Consider the following 20668-nt stretch of genomic DNA (forward strand, 5'->3'; position numbering starts at 1 on the left):
AGCTAATTAATTATCTGGATGCTTTTCATCAGAGTAGAAATGCTGGCAGGCCAAACGCGGGTAGGGACCAGCGAAAAACATCAACTTAACAAAGCACAATTCTATCTGTATTGGCGCAGGGCTCCTTCCATGGCGTGAGCGGAGTAGAGTTGGTTGGTTTGTTTCAAATGATCCGAACGCCAGACTTCTTCTCATATCACTTGGAGCTCAAAATGATAATGGCCTCTGTAGCAAAAAAGTGACCGTAATTTTATACTTGCTCGCCCACACATTGAAACAGAGACTTCGGTTCTCTGTTGGAAGGGCTTGAAGGTGCATATACCGATTAAGCAACTAATGCAATGCACGCTCAATTATGGGGTATACTTGCGCCGCTGGAAGATACTATTCTCACGAAAAAACACTGCAAACATACGAACTCAGTCCATTAATTCTTTAGAATGCATAAAATGTACTAAATGCCCGTATACGACTGGTAAATAGGCTACAGTAGCCTAGATTTAATATTAGCCCGCGAATACATGGAAATAATGTTCTGCGGCCCGCAGCGTCTTTTGTTGTTAAAATGCGGCCCGCTATACAAGTGAAGTTGAGAACCCCTGCCATACACCATATACCTATGTTTCGTATCAAGCATATATAAATTACCATCTACAGTTCAGTTTTCAGAAATCCTCTAAAGGAATATGGTTGGTTGAGCCTTAATTTACCACGATTAATTCCAGAACGCAACTAAACCTAACATACGACTGCGTAGCTGTAAGCCGCCATTACGACAGCGCTTCGTCTGCCGGTATTTCGTGCCGAAACTTATGTGAACTCGCAAGGGAGAAATGGCCTCTCGTTTACACTCCGGATCAGAAGCCGGAGTCGTAGCAGGATTTCAGCCGGACTGGATGCGGATTCTGAATTTATTTCGACAGTCGTATTTTGGCAACATCCTTAATTATAATCTTAAATACGATATCATGATTTTGGTAGAAGTTTTTTGGACGCAGAACCGGAAATTCTCCAGCCGGATTCTGCGGACTTTCAAATTTCCTTCCAAAACTTGGGAACCGACCAATTCCAATCAAATACATCCCAACCACCGAAAGCAGCGGAGGTGGCGGAGCGCGAGGGTGCGGGCTAATATGATATTTCATTTTAGTCTGCAAAATTGCAAGAAAGAGCGTGACACTAGGTGGAACATACGGTAGTGACACAGGTGATTAATCGCCCCATGAGAAAGTTCAGTATAATCTACTGTAGGCTACATTTATAAACACCACTCTACCATAATAGGAAGCAATAGTCGAATTTGATATTCCTAACAAATATATTTTCAGCATTCGACAAAATTTGGCCAATAAATGTTGGGGTTCAGCACAAGGTATGCACATAGCAACGTAGCTACGTTGCAAATTGCTATGGTATGCACAGGATATGATTTGGACTTGATTGGACAAGAACAAGATATATTTAAGTCGTGCTTCAGCACAAGGTATGGACAATATATGATTTGGACTTGACTGGACAAGAACAAGATATATTTAAGTCGTGCTTCAGCACAAGGTATGGACAAGATATGATTTGGACTTGACTGTACAAGAAAAAGATATATTCAATTCGTGCTTCAGCACAAGGTATGGACAAGATACGATTTGGACTTGACTGGACAAGAACAAGATATATTTAAGTCGTGCTTCAGCACAAGGTTCGCACAAAGATATGATTTGAACATGACTGGAGATGAAAAAGATATATTTAAGTCGTGCTTCAGCACAAAGCATGCACAAGATATGATTTGAACATGGCTGAACAAGAAAAAGATATCCTGACAGGTTCAAAAGACATCTAGTGTTTGCTGGGTATACAGTTACTCGCGTATTATTTAGCAGTTCCGCGTGTTGGTGACCAATACAATGCCTCTTTGTATGTATAGTTTACATTACATTCGTTATTTGATTTAGGATGAATGATCATTTTGGTCAATTAATCTGTATTTCACACAGTCAGCAATGTACATCATCATACTTCGAAAATTCAATTTGACTTGAATCATGACATGAGACGTGAGTTGACTTGACTCGAGTAACCTCCAAAGAACGAGCGACTTGCGTCCAATGAAAATAAGTCGTAAAATGTGGAGCCTGCAGAGACCGTAACTTGTATACATAAAATCAAATTTAAAAATATGGACGGATGCGTTATCTCTAATCAATAGAGTAATATAACCGCCCATAATTTAGTGGGGTATTGCTATAATGTATATCCAAACAATCGTTGCAGACTCGGAATGTTACCAAGGTCTTTATCACAAAAACAAATCATGCATCAGAAGCGGAGGGATTAATATTATCAATTCGCAGCGCTCAAAATCGCATTTTATAATAATTAATTAGTGATGATGTGTGAAATTTTGCTATATCATCATAAAACCACACCTAGTTCAGCGTTGCTCATATTATCCGTGAAAATACAAAGTCCTAAATACACATAATAATATCTGGCGAATATAGCCGTGCATAGACATCATAGTTTATGATTATCATGACAATAACTGGTTTCCGTTAGCGAAGTGTTATTGCAGATATAAATACGCACATAAATCAATTGAATTCAAATTCATATTCACAAAAATGTTTTATCTGAAATCTGATGTTATCCGCGAAAATACAAAGTCCAAATACACATAATAATATTATCTGGCGAACATAGCCATGCATAGATATCATGATGTGGCAATGGGCGTCCTATAGGTGCGGCAGGTGACGTGGCAATGGGCGTCCTGTAGGCGTGGCAATTAAGGCGACGTGGCCTTCTGGGATTGGCGGCAACAGAAACGGATCATCACACTACTAGCAATTCACAAAATATTATGAAGTAGAAGTAGTGAAAATCGCATCTTCTTGAGTAAGTACCAGAAGTAGAGGAGAACTAGAAGTACTTCGTTACTGACCACCTCTGCTGCCCCGGAAGTTTCATCTACCATAGTCGCCACCACTCGTAAATCTATTATATTTCATTGCATGATTGACAAACAGACAAAATACCGATACTCTCATCTACTCACGAACTGCCTCTTCTCGGTGAAACCTTTTTTTCGCACTTGATTCGATTCTGGCTTTGACACATGTAACGATTGGTAAGCGTTTCTTCGCAGCTATATCCCTGTTCACTTAGCGCTGACATGGGCTCACATACCAAAGGAAAGGTTTTAATACATTCCTTGCGTTCAGAAAACCCGACGAAAATATAAAATTCAGTTGACTAATTAATGTTTATTTCAATGGCAGGTCCACGAATTTTATTACAATAAAATACAGTCCACAATCAACAAAACATCCTGTAATTCAATATTAACAACATTGATGTAGGCCTATACACTCTCAATAGCGATTGACTATCGTATTTCAGAGGGACAGAAAGTGAAAAATCAATCAAAATTCGATAATCAGAAATTCGAATTTTAATAATGTATTAATATTTGGATTCTTCCTGGGTTAATTTACGTATGTTATGTCATTGGGATTAGGAAAATGCTCAAATTTTTACACGTGAGCACTAGGTGGGTGAAACCAACTATGTAAGGAATAAGGATATGTAGGCAGTGGGCTTCACTACAGAATCAGAAATCGTATAAATCGATATTCCAACATGAAAGTTAGTTTTATAGGCTAACTGCTTGTAGGTTCATCGTAATTTTGTATATTTCATTTTCATTTTTCTACGAGATGTATCATAAAAAGTGTAAAGGGACGAGACAGTCTACACACATCTACGATCATTGTTGCTTTTTTTTTAATTTTCATATTTATGTTTTTTTGATGTACGTTTTATTGTATATCAATCACTTAAAGCTTAAAACACTTAATAAGCACTAACACATATCGATAGCTTGATCGCCTTTTAAACTGAACTCCACAGCCATCATGAAATTTGCTCTAAATGAAATATGTGGTCGAAAGCAAGTAACATCAAAAATATACATGATAGGTAGGGTTACCGTACGTCCTCCTTTGGGAGGATTTGTCCTCCTTTTTCAGGTTTTAAAATGTACTCTGATGACGCCTAAATGTCCTCCGTTTTGGAATTCGTCCTTCTTTACAGCTTTTTGAGCTAAGATAGTTGATAGATTTGAGTGAAAACGGGCATAAATGACGCTAAATAGGAAATTCGTGGTTCGAATGAAAGTGACGATCTTTTTTAGTCAACCAACGTAAAGTATGAAAGAAAAACTGTATTTCTGGAGTTGAGCAGGAAAGTTGACCTCTTTTGTAGTCAACCGACCATGAATTTTACTCCGCAATTCCAAGTCTCATGATTTTGGAAAGGTACACTCCTTTCCCGATTCCAAAATATGGTAACCCTATAATAGGTGATGTAAAAGTTAGTCGAGCTGATTGTCTGGAGTTCGACAACTATTGTTGATTCGACAAATAAATTCAAGCAGAATTATACTCTGGCATTTTGTTTGACCGCGTTATTTAGAGACCGAATCTCAGTGGATATTTCGATATATACAATATGAGAACCACTCATCATATCCATTGCAGAGTCTCAATTTCATTCTAACTAGCGACGGAATCCTTCAAAAAAGCAAATATTCTTTAGTGAATATGGCTCTAATGCAGTAAAACGAAGTATTCTTGAAGTAGTCTAAATCGGTGGCACACTACATAAAACATTCATCCGCGAAATAATAAATATCGTGATGACTCTCCCGATCCTCGTCGAGTTTTAAAACTTGGCTCACCTCTTGTTGGTTTCATGATTGTAAGATGCACATTGTACAGACTAAATAATATCAGAAAATTGATCACGTATCTATTGGTTCTTTCAGAGCGCGACATCATTAGTTCAAATTCGCAGACATACTACTCGCAACATGTCAATTTCCAAATTATGCTTACACTTGCAAAAGAGATTAGCGTTGTTGCATCTTCCGTTTCATCTCACTGAAAACAAATACCGTTGATTTAGGAAAAAATATCTCTTCAAATTAAACACGTCGGCAAACGATGTCAACCATGAGCTATAGTTGGACCATGTGAGCATAAGCAGAGTTGCTTAGTAACGAAGTACTTCTACTTTTCGAACTACTTCAAATACATTTTTCCCACTGTTACTACTTTATCAAGTAATTTTGATTTCAGACCACTTCTGCTTCTATTTCCACTTCAGGCTGCGGTTTTGGTTTTTAGGCAAAATTAGGCCCAGAAAGCTTACTTTTGTACATAATTATAAATCGGTAATTTTACCTGAGTGGAAATTTTGCAGTGTTACTTCTACTTGAGTACCGATGACGACTACTGTCACCAGCTCTGCCCATATGTGCCTCGAAAGCATGGCCGATAACGTCATAAACAACCATTAAACAGCGTACATTATTTCGTTCGGGAATTAACGCCATTGTGTTTATGTTTGGTAATCATGCAGGGCAACAGAGATTTGATTAAGTAGTAATATCTGCTTTTTCATTAAGTTGAGCGCCAGACTGTAAAGCATATGCTTATTACTCACTGGCATATCGCACATTGACGCATGAGCCACGAAAGCAGCCTGGAACCCTAAAAATCATAAGCAGGAAATAGTCAAAATTTAAAGCGGATTGTAAATGTGATTTCGATTCTAACTCTTCAATTCATACACGGATATGAATACAATATATTTATGTTGTTGTTTGTAACCAGATATCTATACAAATTGGACATCATAGAATGGAAAGATGAGCCTACATTCTAATTTTGAAAACGGTCAGTCTTCACAATATCCACTCACCTTGAATAAAATTCCGAGTCGAGGAGCTCCCACGCATCATCTGCTTGTAGTAACTCTAAATTGAGAAATAATTGACAAATAATAAAATTCTTATTTGCATACGAAGATTGGATCTTATGCCGTGTCCTCTAGCGTTCAACTATCACGTAACAACCGACACAGTCAGGGTTTGGAACGAGCTCAAAGTTATGGACAGTGGACACGTGCTCGAAGTTTCGGTCAACGTCTTTCTTCGGTGCCATACTTTGTGAATTTGCATGTTGGCCGAAACTGCTATGTCCTGTTATGCCGCAGCACGGTAATGGTTGGCACCAAAATGCCTATTAGTACAAATCAGGGGTGTACAAACTTTTCAGCTCGCGGGCCGCATTCACGCTCTGAATTCGTTCGCGGGTCGCAATGTAGTATAATCCGAATAGTAAGGCAAGGTAACGATATAGTTACCGAAGACATGGGGATAATACATGTTTGATATAGATATATTAAAACAATTTAAATATTGATTTGCTGATAATGCACAGCATGTGTCAAAAACATTAACCAGATTCTACAAGCTGGTCAATGGCAATCTTCAATCAATCAAAATTAGGGATGAAATTATAGGATATCACAATTTAAATACGTGAGCACTGAGCAGCTTTCCGCTCATATAGATATGTTGATTCAGCGTTTGGGTTTGGTCCAACTTCGAGACCACACAATCCTGACAGTGTCATTACCTTCAAGTAGCAAAAAGCTTAGTGTATTAAACTTGCCTTGTGACTTATGTGGATAAATCAACATAATTTACTGCTGTCTCAAACACTTGAATAATTCGGTTTATTTATTTTCCACCTCGTAATTGGCTAAATTGTGCCTCTAATTGTAATGACGGATTCAAGTGGTGCTTCAAATTGCGGTTACGAATTCATTATAATAATGTCATATTACAGGAGTATCTATCAGTTGATTCTTTATTAATCGCAATGCATATCTTCAACTTAACGCTTTTAATATTGATTTGGACAACTCATTATAATTGTTAATAAGTAATGAATAATAATTTGCCCCTAATTCCGCATATAGAGGACGAAATCCACCTAACACGCACGAAACGGTTTGCCAAGTATACAGCACTGACAGTTCTAATCTAAAATCATAATTTTAATCCTCACTGAAGTCATTTCTGTTTTGATTTTCGTGGATGTTTAGCCACCCAAACGGGTCAAAATGCGTGGACTATTGCTCCAACAATAAAAAATCAATATTAAGATTATAGCCTACCACAATCAATATCATGATGAAATATCCTACGAAAAAGTTTTTTCAATTCGCTCAAGCAATTTAATTCTTACTGCGGATTTTATCAATGTATCTATATCCTTTCTCGATGCCTTCCCGGGCCGCACAAAAAGTAGTCACGGCCGCACGAGGCCCGCGGGCCGTAGTATGCCCAACTATGCTATAAATGATGTAATGGATATATTATGACATAAACAGCGAAGGATGTCACGGTGTCTCATTTAAAAGAAAGTAGTCTTATTCGAGGCATTTTCACCGCAATCGTTATATTGTCTTTGGACAATAGGCTATGTCTTCAAAGATAAGTTTTTGCAAGCAAACGAAATGCAGTCGTTAGTAATCGTGATTTCTTTGCCAAGGGAATCGTAATCGCGATTGACTAACTTGGGATTTTACTGTAATCGTAATCGTAATCGCGTACGTTTTGCATGTAACGCGTTTTATTGTGGCGTAGGCAACGTTTAAAATTCGAGTTGTCAAACTCCGGTTGAATTTCATTGCTGCAATATTCGAGAATCCAAACAAAATACTGGCAGTTCATAAATATTTCATTGACATGACATTAGACACGTAGTATTTGGATAGGGACGAATATATTTCTGATTCGATGAGCTTTTGTCATTTATTATGAGTTCGGATTCGCTTCGAAAGTGAATGATTTTTTCCGTGTAAACCTGTTACAAAATATATTCAAACCACATGCGATAGACGGATTCCGACATAAACCTGGTATACTCGACGACTTTAACACATCAAATCACTAGAGAAATATTTAGTCGATTACGAGATTGTGTCGTAGTGGATCTTGCTTCCATTCTAACGATTGTCTGATATCGCTGGAAGACAAGCTCCGAATTCATTAAGAAGTTGGCACCAACCATTGCTTTAAAAAAATAAACCTAGCATAAAATTGCTGCCGTAAATCAATGACTCACCTCTAAAGTATAAAACTTTCAACTCAGTATCGGCATCCTTTGCAATCTTCCGAGCTTTGTCCAATTCGTCTCCTTCTAACATATCAGTTTGATACACGTGTCTCAATGTTACTTTCTTCAAATTACAATTATTGACGAGAGACGAAATCTCAGCAAGTGAAGGACAACTCGGAAAGTCGAATATGCATCGGATAAATTCAATCTGCGGTGGTACACCATTATTATTATTACTTTGCATCATAGTGATGATCGCCGCAATTGGTGGCATTTTAATCGCATATATTTTGTTACATTGTACTCCAGATCGACTTATTTCTAAAAATCAGTAAGTCCGCAACTGCGGCGGATTACTCGGACTGGCAGGGCATGGTATGGTATGGTATGGAAGTATGGTATGGTATGGATCGATATTTTGGTATGGAATATGGAACAATGCAAGTCTGGTATGGAATGGAAGATTTTATTCTATGGTATGGAACGACATTTCCATACTTCTATACTTTGGTATTCATACATTTTCTCATGATCTGTGCAAGCTTCATGGAGGGTACGTTGTTCGCTGTTCACGGAATACGATCGATTTTGTTTGTTATGTGTGAACGTGAACTGTTGATCGCTGTGTAGGAACAAATACACCAGACGGTTTTATAAGAGCACTTGGAATGATATGATTTTGTGATGTAATAATGACAACAGTAATGTTGATCCGATATTCTACTGAGTCTAGACCAGTGGTTCTTAACCTTTTTTCCTCCAGCGCCCACTTTCAAAGATTATCGTGCTCCAGCGCCCCCCAACCTCATATTGTAAGGAATGTGATAAAGACAATGAGTAAGAGGAAGGGCCGTAGCAGCACTTCGTCAACCCTCCTAAAAACGATTGCCTTGCGCACTCATAGCCTAATAAACCAAATTTCTGAGGGCTTCGCGTGATTTCGATGGTCAGCAAAGTTTGTGTGATCTGGTCGCCCTAGGTGCCAAAATGTTCTATAATGCATGAATGAATAGGTGGTAATTATATATATATATATATATGTCGCTATATACTTTTAATCCTCTCAGCCCGCGTAATCAGATTTACCTGTAGCGCTGAGTGAGCTGTTGTATTGGAAAATAAAGGGCACGTAATTGTTAATTAAACATATTCGGGCGTGCCCGTAGGTACAATTAATTCGTAACAGCCCTTCGTCACCCCCCAAAGAACGTTGGTCTTGGGCCCCCATATGGTGATAAACCAAACTTCCGGGGGGCTTCGCCCCAAGTCCCCGATCCCCCTTCGGCTATCCGCTAAGAAATAATGACATCCGAAATATCAATACCGGTAAAACAGGTGCTAGAAAAGGCACCATACTTATGATATTGAAGTATTTGAAAGTATGGAATATGTATCGAGTATGGTATGGAACAATGTTGGTATGGTATGGAAAATTGCAAGTATGGTATGGAGAGAGGAAGGCAAGTATGGAGTATGGAAAATCCTTGTTCCACACCATAGCATACCATGCCCTGCGTAAGTTAAATATTATGAAAGTCATTCGAAATATGCAAACAGACGATAATTACTACCTTCTTTTGCTGACAAGATTCAAACATCTTTGTGAAATAATTCCATGTCGTAAAACAAAAAATCGCATGGATATTGACCAGACTTGAAATTGTCATTCCACGCTCCAAAATTCTGCTATAATCATCGACGGATATTTGGCCATTCACAGCAATATCCAGGATGTCAAACTAAATGACAATGGAATATATGTTCAGTTTTAATTTAAGTTTTACAAAAAACGAACCAATTATGCCTGAATATTTCACAAATTTGCAGAACCGATTAGGAATTAGTTCTGTACTGTGGGCCCACTGACCCCCATGGGCCCGAGAAGCGTAATCAGGAAGCTCTGAAAAGCTTCAAATTTTTAACAGGAAGGATAATCTAATTTATGATCCTCTAAGCTCAGTTGAATCATCACATCGTAAAGTTCTACTTCAAATCGTAGTTTCAGAATACAGATCTCATCGCCGGGTCGCATAGTTTAGCAATTAATCGAATTTTGCTACTTTCCTATTAGCAGGATGCATTTTCGCGACTGACGCAGAATGACTAATTATAATACAAATGGGTGTAGCCAAGGGGTGGGCAAACTTTTGAGCTCGCGGGCCGCATTCAACATCTGAATCCATTCGCGGGCCGCACTATAAACCAAAACGCAATATTGGTATTTGATTATATAGTGAGGACATGGAGATAATATATATGCTTATTTAAAACAAAACAAACATTGCTTTGATGATATTGTACACGCGTCAGAAACAGTGGCGAGATTTCATAGGCTGGTTGACCTCAATAACCAATTTGTCAAAACTATAGAGATGAAAGTTCGTCGTCCCGATTCTTAGAACAGGATTAAAATTTAAATCTGTGAGCAGCGATCTGTTTATAGATATACTAAATCCACTTTTGATTCAGTTTCAGGATACACAATGCTGACAGCATCATAACCATGTTAGCTTCAAACACGTTTCTACTACGTGTAGATAAAATATAAATACCATATTTCTACCCATACAGAGCACGAATCTACCTGCAACACGCGCGAATCGTTTTTCATAAGCGCATCACTGAAATAATTAAAACTGGAGTGGCCAATCTGAAATCACACTCGTGATCCGAATTATGTCAATCTCGTTTAGGATTTCTGTGATGTTTTGCAGTTAAACCTTTCAAACTGCATGAACCTTGAGATCGGACTGTCGCGCCATAAATCAAACATAAAAAAATAATTTGAAGTATTTACCTTAGAACAGTAGTTCTCAAACTTTTAAAGACACGCCCTCCCCCCCCCCTTATAATGGTGAAAAATTTCGCCCCCTTCCCCTTCCCCCTCCCCCTTATTGCCATGTTACAAAACGCAACCAGGATGCTAGCGAACAGTGGTGGCTTTTGGGGTGGGCGAGGTGGGCGGTCGCCCAGGCCCCCTGGTCGAAGGCCAGATCCCCTATTTTGATCATACGCTTTTTTCAAGGATAATAACGAATAAACATGGAAATAGGTGTACCAAGCAAGAATATGATTCCGTACAGATGTTTCAATCATTATCAAGTCTCTGCATTTGTTAGAAAAGTCCCGTATCCCGATAATCATCACATCTCTGCATGCGGTAGAATTACTTAGTTTCGATGTAGTCTATCCTTGCACACATGCAACAATAGACATGGCCGAATCCAGCACCTGGCCAAACCTTTGCCGGGGTGAAATATGGATTATAATACCAGATGCGAAGGGGGGGTCTGGGGGTGGACCCTCCCAGAACTTACGGTTGGATACTTAAAGGGGGCCCCCAGTAAGTCTCGCCCAGCCCCCCCTCCCCCCATCCGTTCGCAGAGCCACCACTGCTAGCAAACCTAACCGATAGTTCGACGACATGGAAGGTTACTACTGTTGATGAGAGATTATTAAATATGTCAGTTGAGATCAGCTTTGCGCCCCGCTACAGATGCTTTCACGCCCCCTAGTTTGAGAATCACGGCTTTAGAATTATCATGGTGAGATATACAATGAAAAGGGGGCGAAATCTTTCACCATCATAAGGGGGGGGGGGGCGTGTCTTTAAAATTTTGAGAACCACATCCGTGAAAGCACAGACACTGGGCTTTATTAAATGCATTGTCGTAGTACACCACTGATGCTTTTCGAGAATCCGAATCCCTCCGACAACTTTAGTGTCTGAGAAAAACTCCCTCCGACTCTGAAGATCTCAATCCCAGACTCCAAGATACTTCGAAGAATATCGTCCAGTATCCGAAATACGTAAGGAGGAATCTGACTATAGAAGACTGCGATGACACCAACGTTGAAAGTTCTGGGGGATTATAGCGTAAAGTGGCGACGATAAGCGCCTATGAAACGGGTGAACCCGGTTCGATTCCCGTCGGAGGTTTATCTTGGCTCCTCATCCCCCGACGTCGCCGTTCTCACGGCGACAAAAAGACCCGACGAAATAAAACGCACTCACAAGAAATGGAAAGAACTGGGCGGCTTCAAATACATCAACATCGAAAAGAACTGTGACATCGGGTACTTGGCCGAGGTGGATGTAAGTCTAAAATGATGGCAACTGCGCGGCGTTCGATATCCTGATATCTATTTGCTCATTACATCGCATTGTGTCTTATCGCATTGTGCATTGTGTGTGACTTGTTCAGATGAAAAACATAACCCAACGATTATCATATTCTTTATTCACAGTAGAACTGGTAAATACACACATACTCCGGGAAGCAACCTGCCCCCAAAAGAAAAGGGCGAGATTGGAGTATTGAAGATTAATATTAATATTAATATTATCATCTTATATCGTAATATGGTGACATTCAGCCATGGATTCAAAGACTGCAGGTTCAAAAACAGCATCTCAAGGCAGTGAGCAAATGATATGTGAATGATATTGGGCGCCTTTAATTGTATGAACTACAGACACTGCTCTACAAAAATGCCTTGCTAGATCACCAGTTAAGATAGCTCATGGCCAATCATACCATTTTAACCAGTTATATGCAGGCCTGCTTATTTTTGGATATTGGGTTTTATTTTTGGAGATGCTCCAAAAATAAGATTTGGAAACATCCAAAAATAACCTTTTTTTCGATGATGTTTTTTTCAAGTTTTGTAGTAAAATAAGCGAGTTAAAGCAGTGTAAATACTTTTGAAACAGCTAGGAAACTCACAAAAACACACACACAAAACGAAAACAGCATTTGTGTGATGGAGGGGGTCTTGAAACGTTGAAAGTAGTGCTAGTATGGTGACGCGCTCCACTCGGCCCTGTGCTGCAGGCCAAATACCGCCACCTCTATACAACAATCACTTCGTCGACACGATGCTGGGACTGAATGGCTACCTCAGACGGTAACAAAACTTCATCCAGGAAATAAAAGTACGTGCTCCAATTTTTTTGACACCTTGACACCCGTTGGTTGTCAATGAATAAGGCGAACACTTGTATGACCAGACATTGTACCAAACTCATCGAGGCTATGAACAGGGAATGTCCGACTTGTGCACCTTCTTCGCAATGGTGGATCCAACTGATCGTTCTCGATCGCATGACCACAGAGCTGAGCACCACAGTCACGAAGCTTCAGGGACTTGGCTTTCTGATCGTGGCGCAGCAGGAGGAGCTCCATCGCATGGTCGAACGCCTTCGAGCTCTGTGCCCAGCAGAAGACTGGGTTAGTGACACGCACGACAAGGAAGGTTTTCTGATCAGAGGGTGCTGGGCTGTCAGGTTCAATGAGGCACACAACTTGGTGTAAGATCAAGGGTGAGCAATTGCAATAATATCGACGAAGAGGAGAAGCATTTCACTTTCGAGGTAACCGACAGGGTTCATCAACATCATAAAGAAAATTTAGGTTGCTCACAATGAAAGGGGTCAGCCGTGTCTACCACACCACGTGGTGTAACTCCGTAGGCACTAGGTGACAGGACACAACACCAGGGTCGGCTGTCGAACAAGTGGACCCCCGTGGAGATACAGAATATCGGAGACCGATCCCAATCCATGTTTCTCCGATGCACATGGACGTAACTTACAAGAGCATTAATGACGAGCGCTTGTCACGAGCAAAGACTTATAAGATTGAAGAATTTGGAGAATTTGAAGCAGGGTTGTGACCAAGTCGCAATACTCCGAGTCACAAGTCAATCTCAGTTTTAAAATTTTGACTCGAGTCAAGTCGATTCATTTTCAATTCACCACCGAGTCAAGTCCGAGTCCAAGTCACCGAGCAGAGAGTCAAATCCGAGTGATGGTATTATGACTCGAGTCGAGTCAAAGTCATTGTTTTGACTGCCCAGTTTCCAGTTGACGGCTTGTTAAATCCACTTTTTGTAACTCTGTTTGTTGATATCGAATAGTTCGCATTTATAATATACTAATTCTCGTCATTCTTAGCAGTTTCTGGACGCATGTCAAGTACCGGTACCAATAGACGAAATCCCAATAGTGAGATTACTTTACTATGCATCGAAATTACAATGAAACGTCGGTCTTGGCCGTCTGAGTCTCGAGTCAAATGACTTTGCTCGAGTCATGCGCAATGACTCGAGTCCAAGTCGAGTCATACACAAATTGACTCGAGTCGAGTCATTTCCGTATTTTGAGAAAATGACTCGAGTCAAGTCGAGTCATCTGAAAAACGTGACTAGAGTCGCACTCGAGTCTTGTCATGACTCGAGTCATTGCAACCCTGATTTGAAGCCATCCGACAGTTATTTGGACATCGATGTTTCCCACAAATACGATGGTCGAGTCCGATTTCTAGAATATCAAGGGGGGAAGGTTTCGACCGGACGTCTCCCACTGACATTTTCTTTGGAGGGCATTTTCCAGGTCAAAGACTTTGTGACGAAAGTATTGGAAAGTTGGATCAAGATCACAGATGAGGTCGATGTGTCGGATGACATGAATATACATGATAATAAAATACTTCCGTTCACGTCACTAGTAGTATTAGGGTTAAAAATACCACCATTTCTTATTTTTGGAGATTCTCCAAAAATAAAATTTGAAAACATCCAAAACTAAGCTATGTTTGTTATTTTTGGAGAAATTTAAAAATAAACAGGCCTGGTTAGGTTATATGTCACGAGAGTGGCGAAAATGGTACACTTGGTAATGGTAATGTTTTATGAAGTATATGTGAATAATGTGATAAAATGGTTTGTCTTTCTCCCTACCTCAATCGCATTGCAGATGACTGATTTTTATTCACTTGGATCATTGGCAAACATTTTTGCATGTTACCCGTCATATTACAAGGTGTTAACTGTCTGTGTTTTGGATTTTAATCAATAGTCACTTCTGGTCAGAGCTATCCAAAGATACCAGAGGCAAAAGTTAAAACACTCCGAAAATCTCCGAAAATATATCTGTAGTAAACTCCGACTCCGCTCCAAGTGGCGCAAAATTGGCAAAAATCTGGTCCGAATACTCTCCGACTCCGCTCCGATGCTCATCACTGTGATACACAAGGCGGTAATATGGAATAAGCGCCATTGCCGTCGTCGTGCGATAATAATGATGCCGCATGCTTCGGCCATACCGTAAGACATTTTCGGAACCATTATGATTACGTGTTATTATTCTGTTCACATATTTTTGTGAGGTGGGTGTTCAGCTGTTCACCATGCAGCTCACGTTCAAATAAAATCAAAGTGATGGATTTTCAAATCACGACCACAAATTTTAATACTGGTGGCTGACATGCAGCCGCAATAATTTCACTAAGAAACAATAAATCACAAATTTCGCATATTATGATGTGAACTTCAATAAAAGCGCAATTCCTGCAATAGACATCAGCCCTAAGGTAGGCCTATTACTTGATAGCAGTTACATGATAATTGAGCTGAATTTAAATAACACTCTGGGGTTTCGCGGGAACTTTGACAAACAGATAAGGTCTGAGAGCTACTAGTAATTGAGTCTGATTTCCAATGGAATAATAAAGAGTTTGGAAACATTTCTAATACCAAATTAGGAATCGTACCTGATATCTTGGGGAGGACGTTTCAATCAAGGACCAATCGATATTTGTTTCTTCTGTCCAATCGAGCAATATTTTACTGATCTGAACAGCATTTTGCTTTCTTGAGGCAAGGTCAAAAAGATGATGATTATCCAACAAAATCATTCTCCATATAGGGAGATGTGGCACCGATGGATGAAAAATTGCAAAATGATCTCTCGCCATCAAATCTTCAGCCGAGAATAGCGGATAATTTGCTGTCTCAACGCATTGATACAAGCTCTACCTATCGCGGACATTTACATAGATATCCTACTTTTCGAAAAATATTTATAAACGTATAAAATTTGTTGCTCGAACCTATCATCGGTCCCCTACCGGTGGGTCCAATGGCACACGACCATGGGACCTATGAGACATACGCTCAAAACTCGATTTTTTCAACATGTTTTGTTGTGTACTATAATCTACGCTGCAGCCTGCCAATGAAGAATGTTTCGTCGCCACATACAAGAATAAAATAGATTATATCAACTCCAATGTTGGGATAAAATCAAGTTTTGATTTCGGCAGAAACTTACAAAATTAATGTCACATACATATTACCGGAATATCGACATTTTGACTTTCAAATACCTCGTTATAGGGATAAAACACAACAGGTAACTACAATTTACAGCCTATATATATTTAGGCGCGTTCCTGTTGCTAAGTGATTAGTTGGTCAAACTATTTTGCTTGATTTCGCTATGGTACCATAGGTTCCCCACTCTATAAATATTGCAATTGAATTGAAAATAGTCCACTGGAGGATGGTATTGATTCAAAAAATATGTGGCATTATATACCCTGATACAATGTCCTATAACTCACATCAAAAATTATTGCGGGTTTGTTAGTCTGGAAGGGGATATAGAAAATGTACATGTCGATCCAAATTTACTTTTCACCCCCAAAACGCAAATCAATTTTTACAGATCCCATAACTCACGAAAATCGACTTTTTTTGCATGTGAGGAAAGGTTTCTCCAGCATACCATTGTATACAAAGTCGCGTACTGTAATCATGGGATGATCACAGATGATTATTCAAGTATTTTCGGTCCCAATGTCTCATCGGTACCACGTCTCCCTACTTACAATGGTCATTCGTTAGATTTATTTCGATCATTCATAATGCATGATACACTGTCTACGTTTCATTCGCATTCTTGAGTATGTGTTCATGTTAGAATCATCTATAAATATTCTATATTGTATAGAAACTCTACTTCCGATCCTTAATGTGGCAAAAATACTTTCTCAGAAATCTTGGGGTCGAAACACTATTGCTTTGCTTTTTTCCACTCATGATGTTATTGTATGGTAGTACAAATTGCAAATATATGTGATGCTGTCGCTTATATTATCTGAAAGCGGATTTATTTCCGAATATTAGAACATACTGAAAACGGTGTAACACTAGGCAGTGAGCACGGATATAAAAGTAGGCCTACCATAATTTTAACAGACGAATATTACTCACTAATGACTATAAACATTATGATATATTTGAAAAAGTGAACCGATATCTACATATGCCGACAATCCAATAGATTCAAAGTGACGTTTGATCTCGACGGCAATGACTGATTCGTGATTTTACCGAAATATAACCTGAAACTATATTCGATGTTGTTCGGACGCGGCTGCGAGAGGTGCAATTATCTTGAACAATTATCGTTGCCGCCGCATAATTTCACCCTTCAATGAGTTCGGCATCCGACACTGCTTCGTTAGTGTGACGCATGAATAGTTTATTGTATTTCACCACTACACGACACGTGCTTGTTTCATTTGGAACCGCGCGCTGTGCTGAAAGGAGCGATATCTGTCGTGTATTAGTTAGGGCCGTATCATTGTAGTTAGGGTTAGATGTGGCGTTGATGTGTATTTAATTGTCATATTTGATTGCATTAAGAATTTGGTATAAAACTTTCGGTCAATTATTTTATCGCTGGGAATTTGTGTCATCAAAAAACTGTACTTCCAAGAAGACCCGTGTTTGACTTACAGCCGAAGCGTGGACAGCTGACAGTGCAGCGTGGTCGTGTACCCAAAATAGACTTCAAAATTCCGCGGTTACAATTAATTATTACCGATTAAAAAAAAATTAAAGAAGGCTTGACGCATTTTAGTTAACCTGAAACTAAAAATATCAGAAATGTTACTGACCTTTTTCATTTTCCATTTCGATAACTCCATCAAATCGTCCTGTTTTGCATATATATGCCCAGGACAATTGATTTTAATAATTTTTGCTTTGAAAAGTGTTCTGAGAAATGTCACTGTAGTGAGGCGGACAAGCCGAGAAAATATCAATGTGGATTTCTGTGAAAAGCAAGTTACGTCACTATCTCTCAACAACAAACCTATTACTGCAGCATAATCTTAGTTATACGTTCAAGAGATTTTCACGACTATTGAATGTCGCCACAACAATCGAATCACTCTCATTAAATCACGTACTTATAAAGGTGAAGCCACTGTTCGAGAACTTTCCTAGCTTACGCTAAACAGACATATACAAAGAGAAAATCCAACTAGGAAAGCGCGGAAACGGTCTTGGATTGGATCGGTCAGAGTAGCCTATATTAAAATATTTGACCTAGACGTTTGCTTATGATAATAATCAACTGACACTGACCCTTTTATTGTCAATATGATGATGAATCCGGTGGATTGCATTATATTATTGAGACAAATTGATCTAGCATATAGGCCTGCAACTTCAGTTTATCCCGGACTAAGGCATGATTTTACCTATAAGAAATGAATATTGTTCTTTCGAGTCGAGAAGTCGGGGAGATGTGGTACCGATTAATTACCGAAATTAATACCGAAAAATTCTTTGTAATAATCCCATGATTACAGCACGCAACTTTGTCTACAATAGCATGCTGGCAGAATCTCTCAACATACGCAAACAATTTCGAACTGCGTGAGTGATGATTTAAGTTTTAGTGAGTGCAAAGTAAAATTGAATCGAAATATACATTTTTTATATCACCTTCCAGACTAACAAACCCGCAATAATTTTTAGGGCTTGTATCAGAGTATATAATGCCGCATATATTTTTGAATCAATGCCATCATCGAGTGAACTATGTTTAATTCAATTACAATATTTATAAGGTGGGGAACCTCAATAGTACCAGAGCTAATTAAAGTAATTTAGGTGGATCAACTAATCAATTAACAATAGTAGTAACACGCCTACATATATAGAGGCTGTAAATCTTAGTAACCTGTAGTGTTTTATCGCTATACGAGGTATTTGAAAGTCAAAATGTCAATTTTCGGTAATATGTATGTGACAATAATTTTGTAAGTTTCGGCGGAAAGCAAAACGTGATTTATACCAACATTTGATTTGATATAATCTATTTTGTTCTTTATGTGGCGACGATACATTCTTCATTGGCATGCTGCAGCATAGATTAAAGTACACAACAAAACAAGTTGAAAAAGTTGGAGTTTTGAGCGTACGTCTTATAGGTCCCATCGTCGTGTACCATTGGACCCACCGGGTGGGGACCGATGATAGGTTCGAGCAGCAAATTTCAAGCGTTTATAAATATTTTCCGAAAAGGAGAATATCCATGTAAATGCCCGCGATAGTTAGAGCTTGTATCAAAGTGTTGAGACAGCAAAAGATCCGCTATTCACGGCTGATGATTTGAGGTCCAGAGATCATTTTGCAATTTTTGATCTATCGGTAACACATCTCCCCTACTTATAAGGTAGATAAAAGTGCGAAAATTGTTTTTTGTTTCTATCTTAGTCGCACTGCTGTAACATTGTCCACATGAATTCACCATTGTCGTGATCTTGTAGCATGCATTGCAATAGGGACCATAAAAGCCTATACGTCGGTCTGTTATCGCCAAAATGGATCACGCAGATGGATAAAAACTATACTTTTGCTGTAAAATAGATAAATCAATCTTGTACACAATAAAATCAGTATTTCGGTACAATTTTGCCCAGTAAAAATAAAGCAAACAACACGGCAAAAATTCAAATTACAACTTCCATTTTGCGTCCTATTCGGCTCAAGAAATTCAATTCACACATTTTTGGTAATGACGTTACACCACGAACTTTTGCAGTGGCTCTAGTCGTAAGTAGAGGTGGGTGTTACTGTGGGCATTTCATGTTAATTTAGGAGCCATACTTGTATTCGCTGGACGGCGTATGCTTGACGACACTTCCTGGTCTGGTCTAGGGGATTATTCTGGATATAGCTGTGATAGGGTACAGTTTTTCAATACTAATTGGCCCACCAAACGTTACTCCACTGTATTTACCGATCTTGTTGAGACAAAATCTTATTCGTGCTACTACTGTGTCGTATTATAATTTGAATATAAGGAAATTCGATCAATTGGAACTTCAAGCAATATACTTTCTACCGTACTTCAAGATCGCGCATATCGCGGGAAACTTAAAGGACTTTGCGGCACTGTAAGTTGAAGGGAAGACAGCTTACACAGAATCATATAGGCAGTTCAGCGACCGCAACAGTGTGCATACACACAAAGTTTCTAATATGATTGTTATGTGTTATTTTAGTGAAATATGTAATGTATTGAAGTGACAGAAACTGACCAATGGAAATAAAGACGACTGGTTTCAAGCATTAGAATCAGATTAGCAATCTTGATATCCAACCTTTATTCTGAAATGCCCAGCAACAACGGGCCCACTTATCTGGATGGCATCTTCTCCGTTCCATAATTCTCCTGCATTCGTCAGAACAACCTAAATATTGTTTACATCAATGTCTCCCAAACGTTTTTGAGCTACCGCCCCGTGGACAACGAATAAAGTGCCACCGCCCCCCGACACCCCCATCACCACGCCTGGTAACAAAACCAAAGTTGTTCTGTACATAATACAGCTAATATTGGGACGAATGAAGCTGGTGCATCATTATCATCATTCTCGTCATATTGGGTCTGAGTTTCGATAGGAACAATATCAGTCTAAATGCTCCAGTGTTCACTTCATGTAGGCCTACTGGCAAGTCGGGTTTTGCTGTGAGTCAGGAACTTGGTCACGGCGCTGAGAACACGTTCATCAAATATGAGCGGAGAAGGGCAACTACGAAAAAGCCAACCT

At 39.2% G+C, this 20668-nt stretch overlaps 3 protein-coding genes across 6 annotated transcripts in view; 1 reads left to right on the plus strand and 2 right to left on the minus strand.

Moving 5' to 3' along the window:
* Positions 1 to 20668, plus strand: part of LOC145442337 (serine/threonine-protein kinase polo-like) — a 294599-nt gene that overhangs the window by 159972 nt on the left and 113959 nt on the right. The window lies entirely within an intron of this gene.
* Positions 1 to 20668, minus strand: part of LOC145443231 (serine/threonine-protein kinase PLK1-like) — a 430606-nt gene that overhangs the window by 92369 nt on the left and 317569 nt on the right. The window lies entirely within an intron of this gene.
* The window catches only part of LOC145436146 (serine/threonine-protein kinase PLK1-like), a 992061-nt gene that overhangs the window by 30295 nt on the left and 941098 nt on the right, over positions 1 to 20668 (minus strand). The gene's annotated exons all lie outside the window — the stretch shown is intronic.

Source organism: Botryllus schlosseri, chromosome 1, assembly GCF_051294905.1.
Source record: "Botryllus schlosseri isolate E-star chromosome 1, Bs_hap1, whole genome shotgun sequence".
Classification (NCBI taxonomy): Eukaryota; Metazoa; Chordata; class Ascidiacea; order Stolidobranchia; family Styelidae; genus Botryllus; species Botryllus schlosseri.